This window comes from Macrotis lagotis, chromosome 4 (genome assembly GCF_037893015.1).
Source record: "Macrotis lagotis isolate mMagLag1 chromosome 4, bilby.v1.9.chrom.fasta, whole genome shotgun sequence".
NCBI lineage: Eukaryota > Metazoa > Chordata > Mammalia > Peramelemorphia > Peramelidae > Macrotis > Macrotis lagotis.
In genome coordinates this window covers 169671831-169684454 of record NC_133661.1, presented here as the reverse complement: position 1 = coordinate 169684454, position 12624 = coordinate 169671831, and positions in this window count along the sequence as shown.

The window sequence follows — 12624 nt, the reverse complement described above, 5'->3', positions numbered from 1 at the left end:
CAGCATCAGATCCTGTAAGTCATACCATGTTTCTCTAGAGTCCAACCATTTATGGTTTCTTATAGAACAATAGTATTCCATGGTATTCATGTATCATAACTTGTTTGGCCATTCCCCAATTAATGGACATCCCCTCAATTTCAATTCTTTGCCATTACAAAAAGAGCTGCTATGAGTATTCTGGAATAGTTAGGACTTTTCCCATTTTTTTATAATTTCTTCTGGATATAGACCTAGAATTGGAATAGCTGGGTCAAAGGGTATGAACAGTTATAGTTCTCTTTGGGTATAGTTCTGTATTGCTCTCCAGAAAGGTTGGATCCATTCACAACTCCACCAGCAATACATCAATGTCCCAATCCTCCCATAACCTCTTTCCAACATTGATAACTCTCCAACATTGATCATCTTCCCCTTTTCTCATCTTGGCTAATCTGATAGGTGTAAGATGATACCTCATTGTTGTTTTAATTTGCATTTCTCTAATCAATAATGATTTGGAACTTTTTTTTGGAACTTTTTTTCATATGATTATATATAGCTTTAATTTCTTCATTTGAAAACTGTCTGTTCAAAATCTTCTGTATATTGGGGATAGTAAGTTCAGTGTAAGTAGAATATTTGGAAAGAATTAAAAAATGATATTAGGATGGTGTTAATTTAAAGAGGATTTTGAACACCAAATAAATGAGTTTAAATAGATTCAGAGAAGCCATTGAAGGTTTGCAAGTACAATAAACATTCTTACTTGACCATGAAGGGGGGAGGAGTGGTACATATCTTTTGAAGTCACATAGGTAGCAGTTTTATCTAAGCTGTAAATTTTACATTTCATTCATACTATTTTTCATGAGTGATATTTCAATATCACGTTTTGTACCTTTAATCCCCAGCCTACCTTGGCTTCAGAGAATTCTTTGCTTCCTTCAAAGCTCAGTTCAAGAATCATCTCTTATTCTGGGCCTTTCCTTAATCCCATTTGCTGCTTGTGCCCCCTCCCTTTTTTTAAATTGATATTTTATTTTTCCAAATACATGTTATGAAAAATTTCCAACATTTATCTATATGCACATGTGTATTTTTAAGTTATAAAATTTCCTTCTACCCTCCCTTCCCACTCCCCTTCCCCTCATGCAAACAGCCAGGTTAATATAATACATAGACATTTGTGTTAAATATGTTTGCAGATTGGGCATTTTTGTTATGAGGAATTAGGGAAAGAAATACATAAGAGATATTTTTTAAAAAAGTGAATGTAGTATTCATCAGATTCTGAAGGTTTTTTTTTTCTTCCTCTGGATGGGGATAGCATTGTCTATAGCTGGTCTACTACTGTTGTCCTAGCTCTCTGAACTGCTGAGAGGAGCTGCTTCCATCAGGTTGATCATCTCACAATGTTGTTATTCTGTACATTGTTCTCTTGGTTCTACTCCATTCATGCAGCATCAGATTCAATAAGTCATTCCATACTTGTCTAGGATCTAACCATTTATGGTTTCTTACAGAAAAATAATATTCCATAGTATTTATGTGCTTTAACTTGCTTAGCCATTCCCCAATTAATGGGCATCCCCTCAATTTCCAAGTCTTTGCCACTAACAAAAAGAACTGCTATGAATATTTTGAAACATGTGAGACTTTTACCATTTTTTTGTAATTTCTTCTGGATATTGACCTAGAATTGGGATTGCTGGGTCAAAGGGTATGAAAAGTTTTATTGCTCTTTATGCATAGTTCCATATTGCTCTCCAGAATGTCTGGATCAGTTCACAGTTTTACCAGCAATGCATTAATGTCCCAATTCTCTCACTAACTTGCTCATTTTCCCTTTTTGTCATCTTAACCAGTCTGATAGGTATGAGGTGATACCTTAGAATTGTTTTAATTTTCAATTCTCTAATCAATAATTATTTGGAGCATTTTTTCATATGATTTCATTTGATAATTGCCTTCATATCCTTTGATCATATATCAATTGGAGAATGACTTGTAACCTTATAAATTTGATGCAGTTCTCTAGATATTTTAGAAATGAGACTTTTATCAGAACTCCTGGTTGTGAAGAGTATTTCCCAGCTTTCTGCTTTCCTTCTAATTTTGACAGCATTGATTTTATTAGTGCAAAAATGTTTAAATTTAATATAGTCAAAATCATTCATTTTGCAGTTTATAATGTATGCTGTTTCCTGCTTGATTATAAATGTGTCCCCTTTCCATAGATCAGATAGATGCAGTATTTCTTGGTCTATTAATTTATCTGTGGTGTTGCCCTTTATGTCTAAACTCTGCATCTATTTTGACCTTATTTTGATATAGGGTGTGATGTGGGTCTAGTTCAAGTTTTTGCCATACTCTTTTCCAGTTTTCCCAACAATTTTTGTCAAATAGTTCTTATCCCAGTAGCTGATATTTTTGGGTTTGTCAAGCAATAGATTACTCTAGCCTTTCACCACTGTTTCTTTTGAACTTATCATAATCTATTGATCCAGTAGTCTATTTCTTAACCAGTACCAGGCAATTTCGATGACTGCCGCTTTATAGCATAATTTTAGATCCAGTAGAGCTAGGCTACTTTCCTTTACATTTTTTCATTAGTTCCCTTGCTATTCTTGACCTTTTGTTGCTCCGGATAAATTTTGATACTATTTTTTTTCTAATTCAATAAAATAATTATTTGGTAGTTTGATTGGTTTGGCACTGAATAAGTTATTTAATATGGGTAGAATTGTAATTTTTTGTTATATTAACTCAACCTAACCATAAGTAATTGAAATTTTCCCAATTATTTAGATCTGATTTTATTTGGGTGAGAAATGCTTTGTAATTGTGTTCATACAGTTTCTGAGTCTGCTTGGGAAGTAGATTACAAAGTATTTAATGTTGTCTACAGTTACTTTAAAAGGAATTTCTCTTTCTATCTCTTGCCCTTGGGCTTTGTTATTAATATATAGAAATGTTAATGATTTATGTGGATTTATTCTATAACCTGCTAATTTGTAGAATTTGTTAATCATTTCAAGGAGTTTTTTAGTTGATTTTCTTGGGTTCTCTAAGTATACCATCATATCATCTGCAAAGAGTAAAAACTTTGCTTACTCATTGCCAATTCTGATTCCTTCAATTTCTTTTTCTTCTCTTAGTACTAAAATAGTGCCCCCTTTTTTGAAGATGATATGAATAAGTGCATTTTGCATTTACTTTTTTTTTCTGTACTGCTTACCCTCAATAGATTGTAAACAAGAATTGTGTATTATTTGTATTTTTTATCCCCATCTGATAGTGCACTACTGGAGTAAAGACTTAATGATTTCCTATCTAATCAGTGAATAATATTAATACTAATAGTAATAATAATAATAATAATAATAATAATAATAACAGTAGATAACATTTATATAGCACTTAATATGTGCCAGTTAATGTTTAGAGCTTTAGAATTTTATCTCAGTTGATCTTCACAATAACCCTGGAGGAGTGCTATTATTATCATCATCATTTTATAGCTGAAGAAATTGAAGCAAACAGATGTTAATTAACTTACCCAGGATCACCTGAGGGTCTGAGACCACATAAGAACTCAGATCTTCCTAACACTGTCTCTGGAGTTTTATCTTCTGTCCCACCTAAAAATTCCAAAATTTTCCCATTGTCTTCTTCAGTTTCTTCTCTCTATTATTTAAACTGACAGCTCATTTGCAGTTCTCTGCTTAAGCCAACTCCTCTGCTTTCCTTCACCTCACCCACTTTTCTCCCTCCAAAAATCACTTTTTCTCTCCCTTCTCCATAGCCTTCCCTGGCCCCTCCATTCCCTGCCCCCAATCAGTCTTGTCTTTAGAAACCTTATCTAACCCAGTGACTTTTTTTCAAAGGGAGATTATAGGGGATTTAAGCTTTAGCCAGTTTTTTTTTTTGTATGATTGTTTTTCATTCCTGAACTTTATTATTCCTCCTGTCTGGCACAACTCCAAGAGGATTTAAGACTTCATAACATCTTTTTCACTTGAGAAAGACTGGCTTGGAATTTTTAGGATTACAAATAAATGGAAGGTTCTTAAAATATATGTTATATGCTACTCCAATTTTTACTGTTTATTACCTTTTAGTCCCAGTCCTTATAGTCCAAAGTTGCCAAAAGCAAAGGTAAAGTTTAGAAAGTTTAATTTCACAAATAAAAGGCAAGTATTTCACATCCATACCATTGCCTTACTATGGATGGGATCAAAGATTGAAAGCAAAGAAGGGTATTTTAAAAAGCTTATAGCAAAAGAGTAATGAACATAATCCTATAACAACAGCAACAATAACAAGTATTTACATAACTCTTTTAAGGTTTGATAAGTACTTTTACATATGATATTATATTTGATCCTCTTAACAACCTGGTATGATGGGCACTATCATTTCATCCATTTTATAGATGAAGGAACTGAGACAGAGTTTAAGTGGCTTGCACAGTCACATAGTTCTTATGAGTCTGAGGCAAGATTTGAACTCATAGCTTCCTTATGTAAAGTTGGGTACTGCCATTTAGCTGCTATTTAATACAAAAAGCACTAGATCAGAAATTACTTGACATAGCATTATCACTGATTAACTGGATATTTGGGGATAATTCATTTGAATGATGTGATCTGGAAAATAGTCATTAATATTTGCTATGAGTAGAGAATTTTCTAATCCTCAAGGAACTATTTGTGGAATGTCCTAATCAACATCTTTATCAAATACTTAGTCAAAAGCATAGATGCAATGCATGGAAAATTTGCAGATAAACAGAAATTAATGCATCTGGAAAGAAAATTGGGATTTGAGTGGACTGATTGCAAACTCACTGAGTCATGACAGTCCTTCCTCCTCCATCCCCCCTTCCCCCCCCCAAAAAAAAAGCTAATGCAAAGGAAAGTCACATTAAGAAAGTGTCTAGTATTAGTGATGAAATAATCAAATGCACTCTAACTCTCACCTTGAAAGATTACTTTTGGAGTATTATCTTCATTTCTGGAAGTCACACTTTAGTGAAGAACATTGCTAATCAGGAGACCATCCAAAGGCAAGCAGCAAGAATGAGGGACATAAAGATCATGCGGTATTATGATCTGTTGAAGTGACTAGAATGTTTACCCTAGAGAGGAAAAGACATGAGAGGTGGGAATGAGGGGAGGCATGAGAATTCCCTTCAAAAATTTTAGGGCTATTGAAGGAAGGGATAGGTTTATTTAAGGGAAGAGAGAATTAGGAGCAATGAACATATCACAGTGGAATGGGACACCCCAATAGATAGTGGATTCACCTTCAGTAGGACTTTTTGAGGAAATAATAGATGACTACTTGTTTAATAATAAAGATTTTTCAGGGAAGAACTGGATTTGTTCCCATATAGTCCTTCTAATTCTGAGGCTCTATGTTTCTGTAATTTATTCTCTATGAACCTCATTTTCTTTATATGCAAAAAAGGTCATGAGCTAGATAATTTTTAATGATTTAATTCAAGTTGCAAAGGTTATATTCTTTGACCAAAGGAAAATTTCTCTAGGCAGAGGAAAGATTTAGTCAGAAGGACATAAAGTAGGGATATTTATGACCACAGTCTCACTTGTGCTAAATTATTTCATATATCATATGAAGGTACAACTGAAAAAGGTTTTGTGCTCAGTTAAAAACAAAGCAAAACAACAACAAAAAAGATTTTCCTTTATGTTTACAGATGCTGGTATTTTCTTTTAGAGTTTTATTCTCTTAGCTTAAGAATTTGATCTCTAATAACAGAAATTTTATTTAACATTTAACCATTTAGTTATTTACACTTTTGCATGGGTGTCCAACATATTAGCTCTTCCAGGCCATGCAACAAAAACTTGTCAAGGGTCACATATAGAATTTAATATTTATTTATGACTACAATGTAACCCATATTACCAATGACTATAATAAAATGTAATAATGAAACATGAATAGACTTTGAGGGCCATGTGTGGTCCATGGGTTCTGAGTTAGACACATCTGTTTTAGAGGGAAATTATGGAATGGGAACTGGGTCTGAATAGTTGGGAGGGGAAAAAACATGGACTCATAGCATACCCAGAGCAAACTATGGGGAGAGACAAAGAATCTAGACATTAAAAAAAAAGGTGGGGGTGGCTAGGTGGTGTAGTGGATAAAACACCGGCCTTGGAGTCAGTAGTACCTGAGTTCAAATCCTATCTCAGACACTTAATAATTACCTAGCTGTGTGGCCTTGGGCAAGCCACTTAACCCCATTTGCCTTGCAAAAACTTAAAAAAAAAGGTGAACTTTGACAATTAGCCCTATCCTAGAAGAATTCAAAATTAGAATCTAGTAAGCAATGGAATGTTTAAACTTGTGATATAATCAATTTCTACCAGGATTCACTCCCTTAAAATGGATTAGAAGAAGGGAACAAAACCTGGACTAGATTAGTCTTGATGTAGGCAAAAGCTCAAGAAGCTTCTTGGCAGAGTCTGGCTATGTTGACTAGGCTTTGTTGGTCATCTAGTCATAAAATATGTTAGAGACTGAATTCAAATCCCACCACTGGTCCCTTCTCTTTGTGTGCCCTATGTCAAGTCACTTAAGTTCCCCTTGTCTCAGTTTTGTCCTTTGTAAAAATGATAGATTTAGACTAAATTGTACTTTTCACCTTGAGATTTACTCTTAAAATTGACACTGCAGATTCAATGAGAAGTAAAATAAAGACTTTGCACTGAATGTAATTATAATGTCATGGCTAGGGAGTGGAATGGAAGGAGGAGATGTAAGTAATGAAATAACTGTGGTCCAAGGTGAAGTGAAAATGGTGCAAAGGAGAGAGTCAAGTAAAATCACTTGAAAAATTGCTGGAAGAAATGGACCCTGAATATCCATGGGCAAAATCCGATAGGTTCTCTCATACAAGAATTGGTTAAACATGATCTTGACTACAGACTGTAATTGCTTACTGAGGTTCATCCTAGCTAAGCATGGAGAAACATTATTATTATTGCAGTAGTGAGGGGGTCTGCAATTCACAAACTTAAAGGTAAGATAGAAAACTTAATTGTTCTGTTAAGCCATGAAAAAGAAATATTGATTGTGTTCCTTTCTCAATCAAGTAAGTTCTGAGTAACCTAATATTATTAATCTAGTAATATTAATAACATAATGTTATTAATTAAAATAATAAATTAAATAATGCATATGTGTATATGGTAGCAGAAAAAATGGAATATAGTCAATTTGGGATTGTAGTTGACCTAGGAGCAGACTTTTTGACCTCATGAGAGCAGAGTAAGAGCCACCTCTGTCATTTTTCTGGGACTTTTATAGCAAGGGGAACAGAGAAAGAGTGAAAACAAACTGCAGTTTGGGATGGATCTAATTATTTATTTTATTCTAAGATGGAGACATATTTAAAGATGGAGTTATTTATGCCAGGAAAATCAAAGACATAGGTGTTTCTTCCTTTGCCTCCAACCCCGCTAGGCTGGATTCTTGGTAATGAATTCTTTGGCTTTGGAAACCCATTACATCAAAAATACAAAATGACTCTCAATACTGTGTGGTCTCTGTGAGCTTTTGCAAGAATGGGGCAGATAAAGGATTAAGGGTATTGGCAATCACATTGATTTTTGAACATTCGCTTAGTTCTTGATGCTTTATATGAAGTATATTTTCCAATGATCAAGAGAACTTTCTATAGTAGAAGATGAATCATTTTCATCTTGACATTTCACCATCAATAAATCTAAAAAGACAAAAGAAAATTCAAGTGGAATGGCAGTATGACCCATAGGTTCTCCTTGGTAAGTTAGTAGGGTCAGTTTTCTCAAATATCTCCAGGCAAAAAGAAATATTTCTTGGGTCATTTGTTTATCTTATATTACAAAACTATTAACAAGTGTCTCCAAAAATATTATCATGAAAATAATTGCAATTTATGTATCCATATCCATTTCAGAAGATGAAGAAACAGAGAAATCCTATGAAGAACTCAATACAATCTTCCAAGTTAAATCAACATTTATTTTGATGACTTTATGCAGAGATGAGTATAGGGTGAAAATATATTTAAGGGGAAAGAAAAAAGAGAAGTCAAAAGTATGGAAAAAAGATTAAAACCTTGTGATTATATTTCATGAATACTTTTTGTTGTTAATTATTTTTTATTTTCCAAATAACAAATTTCTTAATTACTCTATTCCTACAACTAGTACCTCTTCCACTGAGCAAAATAAAAATAAAGTTTCTCAATAAATAGTTAAATAGTCCAACAAAATAAATAGTCATATTAGTTATAAGTAAAGATGTCTCTGAATATTTTTTTTTAGGTCCATCACTTTGAAAGTGAAACATTACACCAGAGTGATAGTGATATTAAAGGCACAACCATCTCTAAGTGTATCTGAGGAGGAGTGGAAGATTGTTCACTGATTGAGTAGATTGAAGAGCTGGGAACTTAAGAGTATTTGAGGGAACATTACTATATTTGTTGAAATTCCCTAGTATGAGGGCAAGAGTCAAGAAAGATAGTAAATATCAGCATTGAATTGATTGAAAAAAGAGCAAGTTAGATAATGTTCACCTTGATTCAATTGGATGATAAATTATTCAACGTGAACCACAAGATGAAGAGAGACTTCTAAATAATAATGGTACAGGGAAAGTCTTGGCAAAGGAGAGCAAAGAATATTATTCTTCATTTTCCCACCAGGAGTTTCAGAGAAAATGCAGTGTGATGTTTCCAGTGTGATGGGGGCAGCTATGTGGCACAGTGGACAGAGCATCGGTCCTGGAGTCAGAAGTACCTGAGTTCAAATACGACCTCAGACACTTAAGAATTACCTAGCTGTGTGGCCTTGGGCAAACCACTTAACCCCATTTGCCTTGCAAAAACTAAAAAAATAAAAATAAAAATAAAAAGGAAAGAGTGACCAGTGAAGCAATGTCATAGATATGGTGTTAAGTTTCAGTGAGTGTCAAAAGATAGAAGGAGTAAAAAAAAAAAGAAAAAAGTTTAAGATGGAATCTAATTTGTTAATTATGGGGTAAGCAGATATAGAGTGGGACAAGGGTAGAGTAAGATCAGTTTAGATGGAAGTGGAGAACTGTCTTCAGCAGTTGAAGATTCAGTACTCCTGAGTTTGGAAGAATAAGGAGTGATGAAATTATACTGTTCATTAAAGAATGAGTTCAGCCAGAGCATAAATATGGGTTGTGAGAGTTGATTGATTAAATGATTCAAAATTTTCACTCAAGGTCCAACTTCATGAAGGTGATGTGATCTGATGTTATGGTACATGAAATGTGGAAATCAATTCAAAAGGTAAGAGGTACAAGTGTGATGTGGGACCAGAAGAGGTTTCCCAGAAGCAGGAAACTGCTATCTGGTTATACTGGGGTGACTTTTCTTTTCTTTTCTTTTCTTTTTTTTTTTTTTGCAAGGCCAAGGCAATGGGGTTAAGTGGCTTGCCCAAGGCCACACAGCTAGGTAATTATTAAGTGTCTGAGGCTGGATTTGAACTCAGGTACTCCTGACTCCAGGGCTGGTGCTCTATCCACTGAGCCACCTAGCCACCCCTCGGAGGGTGACTTTTCTTGAATCAGTTTTGGGTGAATCACCTGCTGGAGGTGGAGTTCACATAGAGATGGAAGCTATGAGTAGCCTATCTGAGGTAAGTCTGAAGTTGTTCCTGGAATTGGACCAAGAGAAACTCGGAGATGGAAATGAGAATCTAGAAGCCATTTGAGGGGAAGGGAAGCTAGTATGCTACATAACTCCCTATCTAGAGAATGTTTGGGTTGTGGGTAGGAAAAGGAAGGAGAAATAGGGAAGCCATAGAGTAGAATTAGAGAAATAGAGAAATTAGATATCAGTTACTATCAAACATCTCCTTTGAACATCTTCCCTTCTGTGCCAATACCTGTGTGCTTTTTATATTTCATGTTTTAGATAAAATAGCTAAATATTAAGATCTGTGTTAAATATAAGTTGATCACAAATTCAAGTCATACTTGGTTGCACAGATATGTTGTAGTGTATACATGTGTATTTTTCCCCATTGCCCAATATCTATTTTGTTTGAGGTTACTAGAGATGTCTGCAGTAATCTGTCATTTCTCAAACTGCTTGATAGCTAGTGTTAATTGATTTTTTATAAATATTCATGATTTTGTTCAAATGGCACTTCAAAAACAGAAGCAACTCATTAATATTCCCACTGGCAGGAACTGCTCATTGTGTTCTGTTATGTTCTGTGTAAGAATGGAGTGAATCCAAGGAAATTTCCTAATCAACACTCAGGTTTTAGTCCATACAACATGTTATATTTCATTTCTACTTTCAAACCATTTCAATAAGGAATCCTTGTATTTATGTAACACCTTTCCTCTCCAATACTTTCAACTTGTTATCTCTCTTATTCCTACAATATCTTTATTATTCATTATATATTCACAAAATCAGATCTTATACTTTATATTTTTTAATTTAATTTTTATTATGATTTTTTAAATTTTAAGACAATGGGGTTAAGAGTGACTTGCCCAAGGTCACACAGCCAGGTAATTATTAAGTGTCTGGGCTGGATTTGAACTCAGGTCCTCCTGACTCCAGGAACAGTGCTCTATCCACTTCACTGTCTAGCTGCCCCTCTTAATATCTTTTTTTCCTGTGTGTAAATTCTTTCCCATCAGTATACAGTTGGAAAAATGTTTGTTTTCATTCATTCATCCATTTTCCAACTACCAAAAAGTCTTTCTTCTTCCTTCTTTCTTCTATCCGAGAAAATAGGTAACAAATAATCCAATATCTTAGTTCTATTTCTCCCTGGCTCTGTTTCTGATTTCTGGATTTATTTCTGAACTTGTTTTAGCCAGGGGCCTCCTGGACATGGAACCTCCAACTTTCCCCTACATCTTTTTAAACCTAGAATATTCCTCTGCAAGGTCCACCCCTTTCAACCACTGATGAGTTTGTGCTGGGGGCTCCATTGGTGGGGGGACCCAAACCAGTCTTTGTTCCCCTCCTGGCCTTGTTTCTGACTTCTGGACATGCTCCTTTGAGGTCCCCTTCATCTCTGCTCCTCTGCACCCCACCCTTTTCAGTTCTCTTTTGTATGTCAACTTTCCCCAATAGAATGTAAGCTCCTTTAGGGCATGGACTGTATTTTTGCTTATATTTGTAATCCCCAATACTTAGCACAGTGCTTCATCCATCATAAGCACTCAATGAATAAGTATTTTTCTCTTTCCTTCTCCTTAAGTCAAAGTGTTCTTCATGAGGCATGATATCCTATAGATCTTGATTGTGCACAGTATTGAATTAGTAAACTTCAGGACCTGAGAAAGATTGAAAATCTTGGTGTCTTCTCCAGAACAATCAGTGGAAACTTGTGCTATTCAATAGCATTCCACATTTACAGTATTGGGGTATGTTCTGGGGCCAAGATCTAGAAAAGACATTGATAAACTTTGTTCCATATAAAGACAAATTGAAGCAACTGTGATAATTAGCTTGGAAGGAAAAAAAATGTTTAGGGGGCACATAGTTGCCTTCAAGTTTTTTAAGGGTTTTTATATAGACAAAAAAATTAGATTTGAAACTCTGAGAATTAGTTCTGGACTTTAAAAATACAGAAGGAGCTACTCCAGGATAGAGTGTGTTTCCCCTTTCTAAAAGTCTTCATTTGAAGACTGCATGATCATTTGCTAAGGATAATGTAGAAATGATAGACTAAATGACCTCTGAGATGCCTTCCAAAGGTGATATTCTGTGGTTCTACGGAATGTTCTATCCCCTTTTTCATCCCCATTTTGAATGTTTCCCCCATTCTCCATAGCAATACTAGAAAGGTTGCTTTAACCAATTTAATTTTCTATCAAAATTTCCCATTTTGGGGGTGGCTAGGTGGCGTAGTGGATAAAGCACTGGCCTTGGAGTCAGGAGTACCTGGGTTCAAATCCGGTCTCAGACACTTAATAATTACCTAGCTGTGTGGCCTTGGGCAAGCCACTTAACCCCATTTGCCTTGCAAAAAAAGTTCCCATTTTCATTTCTTTTTTCAGGTTTTGCAAGGCAATTGGATTAAGTGACATGCCCAAGGTCACACAGCTAGGTAATTATTGTTTGAGGTTGGACTTGAACTCAGGACTTCCTGACTCCAGGGTCACCTGGCCACCCTGTTTTTTTTTGCAAGGCAAATGGGGTTAAGTGGCTTGCCCAAGGCCACACAGCTAGGTAATTATTGAGTGTCTGAGATCAGATTTGAACCCAGGTACTCCTGACTCCACTGTGACATCTGGCTAGCCCTCATTTTCATCTACTGTAGTATAGTGGAAATAGCTTTTAAGAAAAATTAGGTCCATGAATAGGAACAGCATGAATTGAGCAGAGGCAGGAGAATAATATAGACAAAAAACAGGTACATATCAAGCTTTAAATAAATATATTAAGGTCAAGAGATTTAAATGCTAGGGCTAGCTCTGGACTAACTTGTTATATGAACTTGGGCAAATTGCTCTAATACTGTGGGCTTCAGTTTTCTTATATATCAAATGAGAGTATTAATTGGGCTTCATCTCTAAAGTCTTTATAACTAATGTTCTAAGATTCTATATTTCTGGAAGCAT